General features: G+C 51.7%; 1 protein-coding gene across 1 annotated transcript in view; it reads right to left on the bottom strand.

Annotated features, from left to right (window-relative positions):
• Window positions 1–18423, bottom strand: part of Ergic1 (endoplasmic reticulum-golgi intermediate compartment 1) — a 94702-nt gene that overhangs the window by 71029 nt on the left and 5250 nt on the right. The window lies entirely within an intron of this gene.

The following is an 18423-nucleotide window of genomic DNA, read 5'->3' as shown; positions in this document are numbered from 1 at the left end:
CCCCGCCGGTCCCTACCCATGCCACACTGTACAACCCCGTCTGTCCCTACCCATGCTACACTGTACAACCCCGTCTGTCCCTACCCATGCCACACTGTACAACCCCGTCCGTCCCTACCCATGCCACACTGTACAACCCCATCTGTCTACCCATGCCACACTGTACAACCCCACTGTTTGTAAGCCCAGTCCCTGGGGCTGTTCCTGGCATACAGCAGAAGCCCAGTGCATTCCTCAAATGATCCAAGAAACAAAGTGATAGATCCAGGGGACATGCCAAGCAGCAATTCTGTTCCCTGTACACATGGGCTCCAGCGCCAGTCTACTCTAGCAAACTCTCCTGCCCACTGGAGGAAAACAGAAAGGGAGGGTGAGCCTAATTTTGCCCTGAAATGTGGCCTTTTTCAGTCAGCTGGAGAGGGTGATAAGGAAGTGGCCATGGAAACCGTGGGAATGGGGAAGGCAGACCCCATTCACGCCGAGCAGGAGGCGCTAGCCCTGGTGGAATGTGCAGGGTGTGGGGCGCCAGGAAGCAGAATTCCTGAATGACTGGCTAGGGCTGGGCCTCAGGACCACAGTCCCCTAGGGAACCAGTGCAGCCAAAGGCAGTGTCTCATCAAAACAGGAAGATCACAGAAGAAAAATTCATATGTAAGCGGGCTGGTATTTACAGGGATCGGCCCCACTGTGACCCTAGCAGGGGCATGGAGGGGGTGCAGGACACAGAGAAGAACTTAGGGTCTGCCTAGATGCCAGCCATGCTAATTCTCTGGTGTGGTGCGGTCTTCTATGTAGACCACGCACTGCCTCCCAGCCCTGCAGCCTAAGGAGTTATAAGGAAGGGTATGGAGACGAGAACCACAGAGGCTTCCTGGGTATGCCTCCAGGCTGCTGACAAATGCCCCGGCAGGGCTTTCTCACCAAATGACACTTGGACAGTAGGGGTTACTGCTCCCACGCTCGAAGGGTGTTAAAAAAGGCTAAGATGACAAACTTTGACCAGTGTGCACATTGGCTGGGCAGGGTTCACAGCTGTTCCTGCTTCTGGGCTGGGTTGACACTGTCACATACCACGACCCTGGAATGCTTGGCTGAGATGCCTCCAGCCCACTCTGTGCTCAGATCCTGGGATACTGTCCTGAACCTGTGACTCTTCCGTGAACCTTTTCTTCCAGGATCCTCTTCTGCCTAAGAGGATGCTACAAGAGGCTTCTGGCCCTGGGGATGGCACATGCAGTACTTCATGTGTGCTACACAGCTTTGCCCTCACACAATGCGTGTGTTATCAGCCCATTGTTACAGATGAGAAAGCAGTGCCACAGTGATGACAGACCTACACAACTTCCCACAGCCAGCAAGTCTGGCCAAGAGTTCAAGACTCACAGGGGCTGGGGGAGGGGAGGAGTCTCCGGTCCGGAGTCTCTACAAGGAAGTGACAGAAAGAGAGGAGAGGCATCTTCCTGAAAGCACTGGACAGGAAATGACACTCTACTATGGAAGTGGCGACAACCTGGATGTGAATGAGGACTGACCCCAGCCATGCCCATCGCCAAGTCCTTCTCCAGCATCACGCAGGCCACTTCATCTCTGCAACAGTGCCGTGAACCAGGCACTGGCCTCTGTCCCCTTTCACAATGAGCAAACCGAAGCCCCACAGGTTCCCTTGCTCACCAGTGTAAGAGTCAACACGTAGAGTATGAATGGGCATGGACATGTGTCAACATGGCCCTAAAGTCTACTGGCCCACGGGGGACCTCAACACTTTTAAGTTCCCCAGCTGGGGTGTCCCTGTGTAGGCTCTCTGGCCCTTGGTGACCTAGAGCTGTCTGCTCTCCCAGTGCTCCCCCAAGACTCTCTATGTGCAGGGCTTCACTCCTGCCACCCCCGAGGGGTACTGCTTCTGTTGGTAAGTGGAGGGAGCGAGGAGTGAGGCCAAGGAGGCAAGCTAGAGCTCAGTCTTTAGTTCTCTGCCCCGCCTCCATGAATGAGATGAGGCAACGGGCAGGCGGCCTAGAAGGGAGAGCACACCCTCTGCCATCTTTGAAACTAGGCCTACCCATGCCACCAGGCCTTCAGCTACTTTCTTCTGCACCTACGTGTTTCTCCACACAGCTGCTCCCACCTTCCTCAGAATGACATCTGTTCTAGAACCTTCTGTGGCTCCCACCAAGTGACCAGCGTGTAAAGATCCACCTCAGCTGTCTATTCCATCTCTCACTGCCCTCCCACCTCACAGTGCTCACTGGGGACAGACACTACAATGTCACAATGCCATCTCTTCTCTCCAACTCACATTTGCCTACATGCCGGTGTCCAAGAAGCCCCTGCCACGCTGACCCCCTTACACGTCTACCACTTGCTTCTCTTCCAGTCAAACACGTGACTCCTCCCACCCTCCCTGGTGGGCTCTGCCTCTCTCTCGAGTCCGGTTCCGGTCTACCTGCCTGGGTCCTGCTCGATGTTCAGCATGTCCCCACTTCTCCAGCCTGACTGCAGCCCTTGCCACTCTCTCCAGCCCAGCCCTTCATGGCTGTAACATGCTGTCTGCCCTGGGACACAGGTATCACTAGGTCAGGTTTTCTGTGGCTAGAGCGCTTAGGCGAGCTCCTGCCAAGACGCCTTGTCCTGCGTCACCCGCCCATTGTCTTTTCATTAACTGGCTGGATGTGACTTACAATTTAATAAGGGACATGTGATGAATTGAAGGTCAAGGTTTTCAAAACATCTTTCAATGTGGAAAATGTGAATCAAAGAGAGATCTTGGCAGACAGACTGGCCGCCGCCAGCCTGATGGGTTGGTGTTAGAGCTGAGCCTGGGCAGGCACCCACCCTGAGAATCCCTGGCCTGCAGACAGCTGATGCTGGCTATATGAAGCACAGAGGGCATGCTCCTTCCCAGGCCTCAGGGAACTGCTTACCCACCAGGCAGACCCATTCACAACGGCCCTTTCCTCCAGAGCAGCCTGGAACTTCCTGTCCCAGCGCCAAACCAACTCTGTCTATCACTTAAGTCCTCAGAATAAAGACCATGGAAGAACCTTCTAGAATCCTGAACAAAGTTAAAGCTCTGGGCATTCTTGCTAGAAAACTCTTGGTCATGGACTCCTGTGGAAAGCAAGCCTCAGCAGGGTGGGCACCACGTCCACAGAGGTCGGGTGGACACCCATCCTCTGCCCGATCAGTGGTACGCAGCTGTCACCTCGTGAGTGGTAAACAGACCAGCGACATTTGGCTGGGACTGGAGTTGGCTTAGTAGATTTGATTTGCACTGAAGTTTTGGCCCAGCCAAGCCACCTGTGCAGAAGCCTGGGGAATGGGATGGAAAGCATGAATGAAGAGGCAGGAGGATGTCCTCCTGTCCTTCCCTTACTGTCTTCTGTTCCCTCTCATGCTGGAGGAATCTAGGAAACAGCGCTTTAGGGGAGGCGGGGGGGGGGTGATGCATTGACCTGTAACATCCATGCTGTGCGGCCCCACTAAGGGCAGTCAGCCCCATCGTGGCCTTGTCCGATACCAATACCTCAGGCATCTTTCAAAAGGTTTCATTTTAGGAGCCCCGGTGGCCGAGTGTCTATGGGTCAAGTGACCCCTCTGAAGTTAACTTTTCTTTGGCGGGAAGGGGGACTGAGCAAGTCTGCACACATATGCAGATCCCACCTACAATAGTCATTTAAAGGAGGCAGAAAACCATTATGAAGTTACGCTCCTGGGCTTTGGTTACCGTTTCTTAAATTGCTTTTCAGGTAAGTCCCATGTGGTCCCTTAGTAAAAATCAATGGCTGAATACTTCCAACACACCAGGCACACAAGAACCTGGCCTGGACTTTTTGGTGTCCCTGAGAGGCAGGATCCAGGCCTCCCTCCATTTCCAAGCCAGGAAATTGAAGGACAGAGAAGTGAAGGGCTAAGCCCCAGCCAGGCAGACTGCAGGGCGTGCGGGGCCTGGGAGACCCAGAGATCATGCTTGCGGCTGCACCACGCCACACCTCCATGTTGGGCCTGGAACCCATGGCGCTGCTAGTTAATGGGGATAGGAGTTGCTGCTGTTGTTGCTGAGACACCAGGCTGGCCTGGAACCTGCTATACAACCTAGGATGACCTTGACCTATGCTGCTGACTACAGGTCTTCCCCACCGGGTCCAGCTGGTTCTGGCTCTTCTGAGATTAAGAACCTTACTCTTTAGCCCAGGCTGCCCTGACTCACTCTCTGAGACGCGTCTAGGCAGGTGCCTCCGGCCTGTCTCTAGTCCCTGGACCCGGACAGTACAGGGGGACATCAAAAGCCAGCCCGCGCAGCAGGGGGTTGAGGCCAAGACTTCTCTGTTTGCGTCTCCCTGAAGCAAGAGGAGACCCTGAGGCCAATCAAGTTACCGTGATAGCTGGCCCTGTGGCACACTGTATATCGCATCGTTTCTGGGCAATTATCTGAAATAATAGCACCTAGGCACCTGGTGAAAGGGGACATGAAGCCCAGGTCCCATGTTCCACACTGGGATACCTCAACAGTGAGACCACTGAGGCACAGATGGGCACAAGTACACAGCCTCACATATGTACATACTCCTATGTGTGTGCACAGACATGCACATAAGTACTTGTAGGACATTTGGTGACTCCCTGTAAGGTCCCCACCTCAGATGGAACCATGTACCTCTCTTCTCTAAGCCATTATCACAAGGTAGTGGGAAAATTCCAAAAGGATAGCTGAACCCTTTACCCATAAGACTACAGTATCATACAGAAGCCTATATGAAGGTCTCTAGAGACAGAAATAACTGCAAAAGCATAATGACCGAGACTATGCTGGCGTCCATCATGCCTGGGTGCAGGGCTGAGGAACTCTAAGTCTTATCTCATGGAAACCCCATTGTCCCGAGAAAGAAGGTCCCTCCTCAGCCAGGACAGGACAGGGCTTGTACACTCACTCCATAGCTCTGCCACATTCTTCTGCGTCTTCAGTGCCCCTGACATGTCCCTTGACCCCCAAGGACCTAATGGTGATCAAGACAGGGCAGTTCCTGATACTAGGGCACTGAGAACTTAGTGACTAGTTCATACTATCTTCCTCAAAGATAGCCACCGACTCCTTCCATAGAGAGACACACATCTCCACCCCAGCCTAGGCCCTGCTGCCCCTTCTAAGGAGGTGGTTCATGCTAGACGCTACGTCACCACTTTGATTTAATAACTGCTGACAGAACCCAGGTCCTGCAGGCTAATCTCTGCCTAAGGATACCAAAGTGGACCACGCCTATGTTCTAGAAAATCAGAAGCCATCTCCCTCACTCCATTGTTCTGTATCTTTGCCACTGCCACACTTTTAAGGGTGGCACTCAAGGTAGAGGCACAAAACACAACCCCACACCCCATCCTCACATCCCGTCATCAAATGGTGATGATAATCAGAGGTCTCAGCCACCCTTCCTCAGCTGGTTCAGCGACTAGGAAACATACCTGGACTCTAGGATACTCTCACCAGGAACCTTGGGAGCACCCTTTGGGTCTCCAGCTGGGGTATGGCTCAGTGGAAGAGCGCCAGCATGCCCAAGGACCTGGAATGCACTCTTAACACTGAAGCACAGCAGTAGCTGTGGGCACTTGGCACTATGCATCTCACATCAATGACCTACGTTTCTTGTTTGGCAAATGAGAAAAGGGGGGGGGGGTGCACAGAAACTTTATATGCCTTGCTTTGAGTCATGAAGCAAAACATTTAGACACCCAGGCTCCTGAAGACCACTGTAGATTCAGTTTAATTCAATGATAGTTCTGACATTCCAGAAAGACCCTTGCAGCAACTAAGGTCCCTGAATTGACCACAGACCCCACTGTCTCAGTCCGGGCTGTCCCCAGTTCGCTATGCCTCGCCACTTTCCGAGTGCTGGAGCTTTGCCCAGCCTCTGCCTGAGTTTGTCTCCCCTGATTCTACCACCTCCATAAGCCAGCCCATCAAGAGGAGAGGGGGAGTGCGCTCCGCTCATGCTAGTGCATGGGGGGGGGGGTCAGAGCATGTGGGAGCTAGAGGATCCAGCCACACCTCAGCCTTGGCTACTGACTGCCATGTAGTTAGTGGTCAGCAAGGCTCAGTTTCAAACAAGTGTGAGAAATCAAAGCTATTACATAAAATATTTCCATATGCTTGCATTTAAGCCAGTTTCCTTCATTGATATAAGCTCGAGGGCCCTGTTTTGCATCCTGCTAGATGGAGTCTATCTGGAAGTTTCATGAAAAGATAAGTCCTAACTTTGGCTTAGGAGCCACAGGAACCCGGGGCTCAGCCAGCTTCTGCTCTCGGCAAGCAGCCCTTCCTGCAGCCTAGTAAACCAGCTCACAGTGTAGTAAGGAGCCCATGGAAACGCTGCAAGTGGAGTGCAGAGATGGGACCCAGGCCCATGAGAAGCCCTGGGGTCTCCCCCACAACACACACACTTTACCCCATCCCAGTTGTTCCAGCACAGAATCCTGGATGTCATGCTCAGGGGCGTGAGGAAGCAGGCAGAGGTGACTGACATGTACAGTGGCCCCACAGTGAGGGACCTAGCCCAGGTGGCAAACTTTCTTTCTTTTTTTTTTTTTTTTTGATATTCTTTTTTTAATTATTATTATTTTCTTTATTTACATTTCAAATGCTATCCCTAAAGTTCCCTATACCCACCCCACCCCCCGCCCCTGCTCCCCTACCCACCCACTCCCACTACTTGGCCCNGGNCTTCCCNTGTGNTGGGTCATATAAAGTTTGCAAGACCAAGGGGCCTCTCTTCCCANTGATGGCCNANTAGGCCATCTTCTGCTACATATGCAGCTAGAGACACAAGCTCCGGGGGTACTGGTTAGTTCATATTGTTGTTCCACATACAGAGTTGCAGCCCCCTTCAGTTCCTTGGGTACTTTCCCTAGCTCCTCCATTGGGGACCCTGTGTTCCATCCAATGGCTGGCTATGAGCATGGTGGCAAACTTTCTTACACCCTCCCTGACTCAGGGTTAACTCATATGTGACAAACCACCTGGCCTCCAGTTTGACCCAGTTTTGTAGGTGAGGAAAGCCAGAGCCAGTTGCCGCCACCGGCTTGCTGGTGAATCAGGACAAGAACTCCATGTTTCCAACAACTCAGCTCCTCACTTGGAAACCAAGAGCGGGCTGCTGCACCCCCTCTCAGGCGTCTGTACTTGCGGATTCTCGAGAACGCTGGAGCTGTGCACAGCAACTCTCCACCCGGTGTTCTTGGCCAAGGAAATGGCTAAGAAGCACCTTCAGCCCACGCCAGCTCAGAGTGAGACCCAAGCACAGTGACAGGTACTCCATTTGCACTGGATGATGACACTGTTGTCACCACACTGCTCCCTTCCATCTTCCTGAAACAGAGCAGTGAAAACCTATGCCCTGTCACAAGCATCTGCAAGTGGGCACCTCTGCTTACCATGAGCTCTGCAGGCAGCCCGGGAGACTCTCAGCTCTACCACTTGCTGGCTTTGTCACCTGGCACAAGTCACCTGAGCCTCCGTGTCCTTACCTGAGACTGGGCTGCTGTTAGCACCCAATAGCAGATCCCTAGCACACGGCGCCCAGCCTAACTCCGAGTACTTTTTAACACACATCACCTGCTGAACGTGACAGCTCACTTCGTTTGTTCTGACGATTCACTAGATCACAGCTGTGCACAGGGGGCCTGCATAAAGTCTACGCTATGATCCATGGCTCAGGAAGCTGGCACTGAGCCCTCAGCAACATGGCTACAGGATTCCTACATCATCAGCCAGAGGAAAATCTGTGTTCCTGTGACCACTCCTTCCAGCTGTGTGGCACCAAAGTGTCACTCATCCTCCCTTGGGACCTCAATGTCCTTATCTGTGGAGACTCCAAATTGTCTTCAAAGGCCTTTGGAAACTCAAGTCCCACTGGCTGCTTTTGAGGCTGAGTACAGAAAGGTGGTCCCAGTTCAGGGCTCCCGACTGCTTGGCCAAGGACTTCTACAGTCAGCTGGTAAAGGTGTAGATTCCCGGGTCAGTTGAAGCAGGACCCTCCAGGGCAGACGGCCCCCAGGCAACTGAGGAAAACTGTCAAATTACTAATACAACGACTTGAGTTCCCAACCCAGCAACATGGATTCCGAGGTTAGGTGATCTAGCCAAAAGCTGAGCTTCAGAGAGCACTGCTTTACAGCTTGGCTCTAGGACTTTACCAGCTGCGTGGCTCTGGGCCAAGCTTGACCTCTCTGAGCCTCTGGTTCCTCCTGTTACAAGGAAACCCAGTTCTCAAGCAGTGGTGTGTGTGGAAAGTGAGGGGTCCTCTCTCTCCTAACTGCCCTCATCCAGACTGTGGGGACTCATCGGACATTTCGAAGGAAGCTGGTAGAGTGTGGGGTCCGAGTAACTGACTCTCCTATTCTTCGGGGCCCCATGACCAACCAACCACTCCTGTGTGCTCATACCCTTAGGAGAAAGCCAGGAACATGGTCTAAACAGAGAGATGAAGCCAGTACTCAGTCCATCCCTGAGGAGGGAGGTGTCCTCTCACAGAGGGGGCTGCAGGGTTCAGTGCTGTGTTACAGAGGTTGCCAGCTTCTCTTCCCTCCCTTCTATACCCACAGGGTTAGAGGTGCAGAGCCCAGGTCCAGCGCCAGGCCCCCTAAGTGGGTGGACTTGGCTATGTTCTCAGGTGTGTTCCCCACTAGGGCAGGCAGGGGTCAGCTGGACAGAAAAGGGACCATTGTTTTGCACTAAGTAAGTGCAGTGGCCTGCAGAGCCTGGCAAAGTCGGGGAGAGGAGGGAAGGGGAGCCAGACAGCCCAAAGGAGCCCAGAGGCTGCTCTTCTGAGGAAGATGCCCAGTTAACATGTCACTGTTAGCTCTCTCTTATCACCACCTGCTCCTCCTTCCTTTTTCAGGACTTATGTGGAAAACACCCACCCAATTTGTGGCTCCACCCATCCTCCTGGCAGCTAGAACAGCTGACGGGGAAGCAATCCTAGCTTCTCAGAAGCCCAATGAAAGAGGGAGGAAGGAGGTGGGGGGAAGTGGGCAAGCACACCCTGGACCCCACTCACCTCTTACCCATAGTGGGAATCCATGCTTCTGGCAGGGCCAGCCATGAGTGGGCTTTCAATGAACAGGGCTGGTGATGTTCTAACTTGGAGTGGACAGACAGACCCCAGAGGGAGGGGGCTGAGAACATAGGAGGAGCCTAGACTCCTACCCTGTGAGCCAAGCACACCAGCTGTACCTGAGTTATCAGACCAGCCGTGTGGAAGATTCACAGGGTCTAGGCTCAAGGAACTGAGTTTTACTCAGTAACGTCCTTCTGGTGCAGTACACAATTACCATTATTCTATTTTTAGTTGCAGTTCTTGGCTCTAATCTATGAATGAAGCTATCAGAGATGAATAGGAAAGCAGGGCATGTGGGGGATGGCACTCTGCCAGCTCTCTCAGGTGTGCACTGGGGCCTCGGAGGATCACTGGATCCTCTTAAACAGAGCAGATCTGGCGGCACCCGGACCCCACTGCAGCAGGGACTGCATCTATGCAGGGGACTCTGCTTCTCTGCTCTGAGGATGTGTAAAGTCACATCCTCCTGTCATCAGTTAAAGTGTTACTTTCAAACACTGACTTAAAAGAAACATGATTGCTCCAAAGACAAGGTGGGGCTTAAGAGAAACCCTGTGGGGAGGGGGGGCGACGAAGGAAGAGAAAAGAAACATCTGTTGAGGGGTATGTTCAAAAAATAAAGACGGCAGAAGGAAGAGGCAGACAGCGCTGACTAGAGTCACGGTGACAGAGATGACGGCATCTTTTCTCCTCACTTCCTCCTTCACCTCACTTCCTTGCCCTGGAGACAGTGGTACCCTAACTACCTGGCAGGTTATATACTTCGAGTGAAGGAACCTGGTCTCCCGGTATCCACGAAAGCAGAGCGTTGACTCTGCTGGGACATTACGGGGAGAAACAAGCTTGTGTGGCCAGGCCCCACGCTAAGACATCAGAGTGCTCACTCAGTACTCATGGCTGTCCTGGTATGAGTATCATTGGGCCTACCTTTCAATGAGGTCACTGGGCTGAGAGAGGTACAGAGTCACTGTGACCTGAAGCAGATGGCTAGCCCTGTAACGTCCCCGTGCCTCTGCTGAGCACATCACCTGGGGGCTACCACCTGATTGTGTGGAGGCTCCAGGCCAGGTCCTGCTAAGGATAGCACAAGCCTGCCACTACCACGGCCTTGGAAGCCCATTAGTGAGGAAGTGACCAGGCCTATGAGACAGGTGCACAGAGCTGAGGCCACGGGAGGGCGAAGTGGTCAGGGATGGACAGTGTTGGGGAGGAACAGGGAGGAGGGCTTCCTGGAGGAGGAGGTACTTGAGGCTGGCAGCAGAGGTGGTGAGATGCTGTCCTTGAAGCCCAACACTACCTCCTAGCCCTCAGGAATAAGCTCAGAAAAGCCTGTTACCCTCTCTACAGTAAGGACCAGTAAGAATCCAGGAATAAAAGATACTGAGAGCCGGGCGTGGTGGCGCACGCCTTTAATCCCAGCACTTGGGAGGCAGAGGCAGGCGGATTTCTGAGTTCGAGGCCAGCCTGGTCTACAAAGCGAGTTCCAGGACAGCCAGGACTACACAGAGAAACCCTGTCTCGAAAAACCAAAATAATAAAAAAAAAAGACACTGAAATTGGATTAAATAAATAAATAAACTTCCCGATGAAGAAAAAGCCCACAGACAAGACAGCTTCACGGCTGAAGTCTCGGGCCTCTGCAAAAGGAATCAACCGACTCCAGGATATCAGCTCTTCCAAAAAGGAAGAAGGCTGGGAGGAGTGATTCCTAACAGACCCTTTTATGAGGCTGATGTCACCCTAATACCTAGCCAGAGGAACCACAGGAAAGTAACAGGTCAGTGTGCGTGGTGAATGCAGGGGACAGAAACCTGCCCAGCATGCACACAAGAGGTCACGAGGCACGCGCTCCAGCCCTGGTATGTGAGGCTGGTCTGCCCTGGCAGCCGATGAGAAGCATCACACCGGCAGATGAGACACACAGGGTCCTGACGCACAACGAGACGGGGGCAGCAGCTACCCCTGAGGGAGGGAAAGGTCTTCACCATGAGAGCCAGCTACGGAAACTCCACAGCTGATGGAATCTACGCGGAAGCTTTCCCCTGAGATCCGGCAGAAGGCTGGGTGCTGCTCTCCACACCTCCACTCAGGACCAGCAGACGTGTCAGGCAAGAGAAAGAAAGAAAAGGCAGCCAAGACACCTCTAACCCTGAGACTGCACAGAGACCAGAAGAAAGTCTAAGACTTGTTTGAAGTCACAGAGACTCCAAACAGGTAGAGCAGGGGTGGAGACGTCGCACTCCATGATATAAAATTATACTACACAGCCAAGTAACAAGCTCAGAATGATTCCAACATAAAAACCAATGCACAGGCCCCGCAGGGCAGATCACACAAGGTCAACTCATCCTGGCAAGGGCATCGAGAGACACAGGGTTGAAGATAATCCCTTCAGTAAACGGTGCCAGGAAGCCTGCCCCTTTACATGTAAAAGGGTAAGATCATCGTATGCCTGTCCTATTCCACATGTGAAAATCATCCTGATGTGGATTAAAGAAAAAACAAACCATAAGACCTAAATGTAGAGCCAGAAACCACAAGATTCCTGAAGAAATCACTAGCTTGGAATATGACTTTTAGGGGGTGACATGGGGAGGGGGGTGAGGGAGGCTTGAGACAGGGTTTCTCTGTGTAGCCCTGGCTGTCCTGGAACTCGCTCTGTAGACCAGGCTGGCCTCAAATTCATAAACCTCTGACTCTTGGGTGCCAGGATTGAAGGTGTGCACCACAGCACCTGGCAGAATATGGCTTATTGAATAGCAACCAGATTAGGCTACAAGAGTAACAAATCAACAAGATAATAATGTGTCACAGATAATAAACACATGGATAAGACTACAGCAAACTTTGTATCTACACCGCAAAGGAGAGAAATGAAAAGGTAACTGATAATCAGGGAGAAACATTTACGAGCTGTGTATCTGATTAAAGGGTTAATACCCAAGATTTAAAAGGAAGACAAGCAGGCAGATGGGTGGGCATTTGAGACACTTTTTCAAAAATGAGCAAGATGACCAAGAACACACCAAAAAGGTGGTTGACATCAACTGTCAAGGAGATGCAAACCAAAATGGTCTGTGATACCACCGCACAGGCATTAGCATGGCGGCCATTGGATCCAAAATGCAGCAAGTGTGGGTGGGGGAGAGTTAGGAGAATGCTTGCACACAGCTGGGTCAGGGGTGTAGACTGGCATAGCCATTATAATAAATAGGGAATCAAAAATAGAGCAACCATACACCCAGCGATCTCTCTTCTCTGCATACCCAAAGGAAATGAAATCTCAAAGAGCTACCTGCACGCCCTGGTTGCAGCACCTGTCACTAAAGCTGCAATGTGGAGCAGCCATCACTGCTGGACACAGTGGAATATTATTCAGCCTTAAAGAGAGAGAGAGAGAGAGAGCCCACCTTGTGCCAGATGGAAGACAAACGAGGTGAAATAAAGCAAACTGTGGATGTGAAGGGGAGGAGAACCCACTATGCTCAAAGGAGGTTACCAGGGTCAGGGCTGGGTAAGAAGGTTGAGTCAGAAAACAGAAAGCAGACAATGTGGTGAGCACACCTGAGAAAGAGCAGATGAAGACACACACGGCGTACCGTGTACGGGCTTTGCTATACAAGGTCATAGCTGTGCTTTGTCGTGGCTGTGAATTAAGATATGACAGAGATAATTTGCTTCCAAAGAGTCATGTGAAGGGAGCTGGGTGATGCCTCAAGGTGGGGTTTTCTGTAAGAGCTGCGGTCTCATGCTCCCTAGAACACTTTCCAGTGCTGAAAAAGACACAGCTTCAGATGGGTTTGTTCTGAGCCAGGGCCTTACTCTATAGGCCATGCTGACCTCATATCTGGGGTACTCCTCCTGACTCGGCCTTCCAAGTGCTAAGATCACAGGCTCAGAGTCACCACTCCTGGGCTCCCAGGTTTCTCAGGACTTAGCTCCTATACCCTTTGCTATTGGTTCTTCCCCACTCTATGCCCTGCTAGTATATCCCAGTCTACAGACTTGTGATGAAAGGAAGTTAGGTCCTGACTGAGCCTGTGCCTCACAACCCCTCACCTGTGCTGTCATTTCTGCCCAGCTAGGAAGTAATCCAGCTGCCCACTGTCGTGGGGCTGCTGCCATGTGACTCACCCAAGGTGGTCTGGCACTGGGGTGTCACTTCCCAACAGAATGTCTATTAGCAGCAAGGTAAGAAAGACAGGACAGGTAGAGATCAGAATGCATGCCATGCAGTTCTGGTGTCCTGAGAGGGTGACCCAGAAAGGCCTGCTCACTCTGGCTGCTTCCCCAGCCCCACAACCCCGTCTAATGGTGAGAAAGGTCAGCAGGCTTCAGGGGGGAAATATGTTGCATGGCCCCTGGAGAGCTCTTAAGACAGCCAAGGTCATGAAAGCCAAGGATTGTGCAATGGCCCTGGCCAGTGGGGACTGGAGTTGCAGCACGAAGGCACGTGGGTGCCTGCATGGAACACTGACCCTATGCCATTGTCACTTCCTGAGCTGGGATGACCCATGTGGCAATGGGCAGCGTGCACAGTGGGGACAGCAGCCAGCTCTGCCTTATCTATAACTTCTTGGAAACCTAAAGTTAGTTCAAAATTGAAAGTTCACTTAGTTTTTAAAAATAAGAAATAAAATCAAGTCCAAGGAGTCAGGGACAGGGGCTTGTCTGTGCCTCAGGTCCCAGAACACCTGGCACACAGTAGCTCCTACTCCCCACACCTGGCTACCTCAGCCTCTGGAGGCACTCTGCAAGCCCACCCAGAAAGTCCTGTTCCCCGCTCTGCAGCTCCTTAGCTGGTAACTTCCTACCCAAAGATGCCCACAGTGACAGGAAACAGTCACTCGAGCTTCACCATTGGCCTACCACTGCCTCCACCCTCAGCTTCCATAGCAACAAACCATAAATACAACTGAGTAGATAACGACCAGCCTCAGGGTTTCTGTGGGATCACCCCAAGAAAGTAAAGTGATAACACATCTTCCAGAGTATGAAGCTGCTGAGAAAGTCAGCTCTAACGCCACACACGGGCATGTAAATCTCAGCTGCGCCCCCTGCCCCTGTGCTATCTTAGCCACAGTCCTTTCTCAAGCCAGCGGGGACAAAGTTCCTCCCTGCCTCTGCACCAAGGAGACCCACGGCAAGCCTCTGACCTAGCCAATATATAAGCTGCCCAGTGGGCACACTAAGTGCCAGTGCAGCACAGCCCCAGGGAGCCTGATGGCTGGGCGCTGATGGTACACAGAGTGGAGGAAGGACACACCCCTCAGGAGAGAACTGGCTAGCCTTGGCTACAACCTCCAGTGCTGCTCGGAGGGGAGCTCAAGAGTCAGCCTTGCCCTTCGTCTAGACCAGCCCGTGGGAACAGAACCCTGACATACCCCTCTGGCCACAGGCCAACAGTCCCAGGGGCTCTGCCCACAGTCCTTGTTCACCCAGTGAACACATGCTGATCACACTGGCCAGAAAGTGGGACACAGGACTGTGCACGACCAGTGTCCCACAAGAGACTTGTTTGGCCCACAATGAGGGTTAACAGAAACAAAACTGGAGTCTGTAGCCAATCATCTGTACATCATTTTAAGCTTTTTGTCATCTCTTAAAAGATGAGGGCTACACAGACACACTGAAGCCACCTTTCCACACAGACACAACTTTCCAGCTAGCCACAGGCAGCTCTTGGATTATCTCAGTGTGGTACTTCCTCTCAGGCAAGCACTGATGTCACCTATGGTTGCTGCAAAGGGTAGCCCAGATCCAACCTGTCCCAGGAACTCTCTCAAGTGTGCATCACTGGCATTGCAGAGCCAGGACCTTGCTTCCCATGGTCACACACCATGTGCCCAGCCACTGTGGTCTACCAGTCCTAGTGAGAATACAAGAGTTAAATAGCTGCTGGGCCAGGGCCTCTCCAGATCCCTGCAATGAAGGAGCACCCTAATCTACAAAGAGGAAAAACTAAGGCCTGCAGTTGTCCAGGGTACCCCAGCTACTGAATGGTGAGAAAAGAGCCATCATGAGAGACCCACCACATGGGAAGGGCTTGGGACAGCTCAGAGCAGCCAGTCATCCTCTGGGGCATTTGCAATGGAGAAGAGCATCCTGGCCCAAACTCTGTGTCACATTCCTGGAGACACTGTATGCCATGAATGGACCCTGGGACCCAGCAGAGCAGGCCAAGCAACAGCAGGACTCCAAAGCTCTCTGGGGACGTTTTAGCTAATTCCTACCCACTCACAGCGTCTGGTGTGAATGGGAAGCAGACAGGGCCTCACCAGGAGCAGGAGAACCAGTGCGCTCAGGGTGTCTGGAAAGGCAGGACAGCCTTGCAGTGAGGTGCTGGGCTCTGAAATCCCAGTCTTCACACAACTCCGTAGCTGTGTGCCTGGCCAGTTACTTCCCAGCCCTGGGCTCTAACCTCCTATTCTAATGTGGAATCAGCAAAGGAAACAGTTATTGGAAAGAAAAAGGAACCTAGGCGATGGGAGAAAATATTCTCCAACCACAGATCTGACAAGGAGACCATATACAAGACATACAGGAAATCCTTCAGCTCTACAGCAAAAGTACATTTGGCCCCAGTGAAAAGGTCTGAGTAGAGGGTACAAGGCAAATAGGTGTGGGGATAATCTCTTGTGCACTGTATGGAAGATTCAAATGTCACTATAAAGTTGATTGGCCAATGAACTGAGGCAGAATTAGAAGGTGGGACACCCAGCAGGAGGAGGGGGTTCTGGGAGAGGGACAGTCATGCCAAGAGAAGATTCGGCCCCACAGACAGAGGACAATGGTCACAGGCACCTGGCAGAACTTAGAATAGGATAAAGGGATTTAAGGTATAAGCTAGTCAGAGAAAGATCCAAGGCTTTTAGCCTAGGCATTTATTCATATATATTTAAAAAAATCTCAGAGTCTAACCAACAAAACGGGGAACAAAATGGCATGAATGGAAAAGTTCATGGCTACAAACAAGTCCTGGAGCTTCACCTCATATCTCCCTACATGACGTCATCTAAAGACAAAAGATAAAAGCTGGTGAGGGCAAGGAGTCAAGTTCCTGGGACTAACAACAGCATAACCACCGTGGGAATTAAAAACAGACTACCTGAACCAGCAACCTCGTTACTTGGCATCTATTACTCCCCACAAGTTTAGGTCAGAATCTCATGAAGAAGTGTCTGCACATCTCTGTTCGCTGAGGATTAAGCACAACAGCCACGCTGTGGGAACAACTTCAAGGTCCCCTGAGAGATGAACAGATAAGAAGGCGCTGTGAGTATACATCGGACTACTACACAGCACGAAAAAAGGAGGTCACGTAGAGAGACTTAATGCTAAATGCTGTGAGCCAGCCAGAGGACAGACAGAGTGACTCCTCCCTGTAGACTCTTAAAAACAGGCAGGCTCAGAGAAGTGAGTGGTGGCTGCCACGGGCCAGGGAGGGGACAGAGGGAGTTGTTCAACAGGCAGTTTCAGATACACTCTGGTTACCTTCTGTAGACCTACTACAGACATGTGCCCACAGCTAACATGTTGTGACATGCTGCTGAGTGTCTCAGGAGAGCAGATCTCATGTATTCTCCCTGCATTTCAAAACTCAAATTAACGCCACCCGACTATAAAGTGACAGCATGAGAGTTTGCTAGGGCCCTGGACCTGTTCTGTATCCACATGGCAGTTGTGACTTCACAAGCATGTCTTATATATCATTAGAAGTACACACACACACAAAACCATCAATTCTATAGAGTGGTTATTACAGAAGCAAATAAGGCAAAGACAATGAAGTCTTATTGCCTGTGTTTGTCTCTTGGGACCTGCATGGTTGTCGGTATGTGTGTGGACTGGCTCAGTGCTTAAGAAACTTCAAGAAGCATCACTTCCAAGACTCAGCTTCAAATGGGAGCAAGAAGGGAGGCTGCAGGAGCTGCTGGGACTCCAGACCAGAAGGCAGGCAGCAGCTGCCAGGTGTGAGTGGCAGCTACAACTGTTTCGGTTTTCATTTCCCAGGGCTGATGTAGAACTTCTCAATCCCCACTAACCGCCTGACTATTCTTTGAGAGCCGTATATTAGGTCCTCTGTGCATCTTTAAAATTGGGTCATTCCAACTATAAGCACAAAAATGTATACATACACATAAGGCCTGTGAGTTCACTGCATTAGAAGTTTGGCCACTGCCAGGCCTCTCATCTCGGGCAGGGTTCCCACTATTTGGATGAACATTTCAGATAGTCCTTGCTTCCAGTCCAGCTAGGCTTTAGGCAGGTTCCTGGAGGGCAGCTGGTGTTCCTGGACAGTGAGTCTGTGCCTTCTGGGTGTGCTTGGGACCAAGGGCCTCCTTGGAAGACCAACTTTGAGATCTAAAATGTCTGGGGGTCGATCTCCACGGCTGTGAAACAAGGTAGGTAAGGACAGTGGCCTCTGTGGATGAGGTGGCTTTAGGGCTTCTCCCTGCTTTCCCTGTGGCTTTAGGGCTTCTTCCTGCTTTCCCTGTGGGTCGTGAACTTTCAGAATAAACACACAGGACTGCCAGAGGGCTGCCTATCCTGTACTCCTCCCACATATATAACCAATGTAATTAGGTTAATAGACCTACACACTCAAGCTGACAACAGATGATTAGGCCAATTACCCCTTCCTTAACAGATCAAACTGTATTATGAGAAACGGTGCCAGGCACGTGACAGCAAGGCTCCTTAGACTACACATCTGGCATCAACTGGGCTGACCCAGGCCCTGGTTCCTTCCATGCAGCCCTTCACGAATGCTTTAGAAGAGCAGTCAAGCATTAGGGGAGAACACAGGCTGGAAAACTGTGGGGTCCAATCGGTGGCACAGAGGAGGAGGAGGGTTGCCAGAGCACAGATGCAGAGTCAGGATGGGTGTGGAGACCCTGTATGCCCCCAGGTTTGCTGTGATGCTGGTGACCTTCGGATTTCAGTCTGAAGAGCAAAGCTATTAACAGAAAGGACAGGGTGCACACACCTACAAACCTTCTACTTGGGAGCTGAGGCAGGAGGATCTCAAATTCTAGGCTAGTATGGGCAACTTAGCAGGTCCTATCTCAAAATAATCAGGGTGATAGTCTAACTCAGTGGGAGAATGCCAGCCTAGCCCTGCACTTAATATCCAGCAAACACAGACACAGACACAGAGAGAGACAGACAGAGACAGTCCAGCAGACACACAGACACACAGAGAGACAGACAGTCCAGCAGACACACAGACACAGACACACAGAGAGACAGAGAGACAGACAGTCCAGCAGACACAGACACAGACACACAGAGAGACAGAGAGACAGACAGTCCAGCA

The sequence above is a fragment of the Mus pahari genome, chromosome 21, assembly GCF_900095145.1.
Source record: "Mus pahari chromosome 21, PAHARI_EIJ_v1.1, whole genome shotgun sequence".
Taxonomy (NCBI): Eukaryota; Metazoa; Chordata; class Mammalia; order Rodentia; family Muridae; genus Mus; species Mus pahari.
The sequence above is the reverse complement of the archived record's forward strand: the minus strand, read 5'-3'. Positions and strand labels throughout refer to the sequence as shown.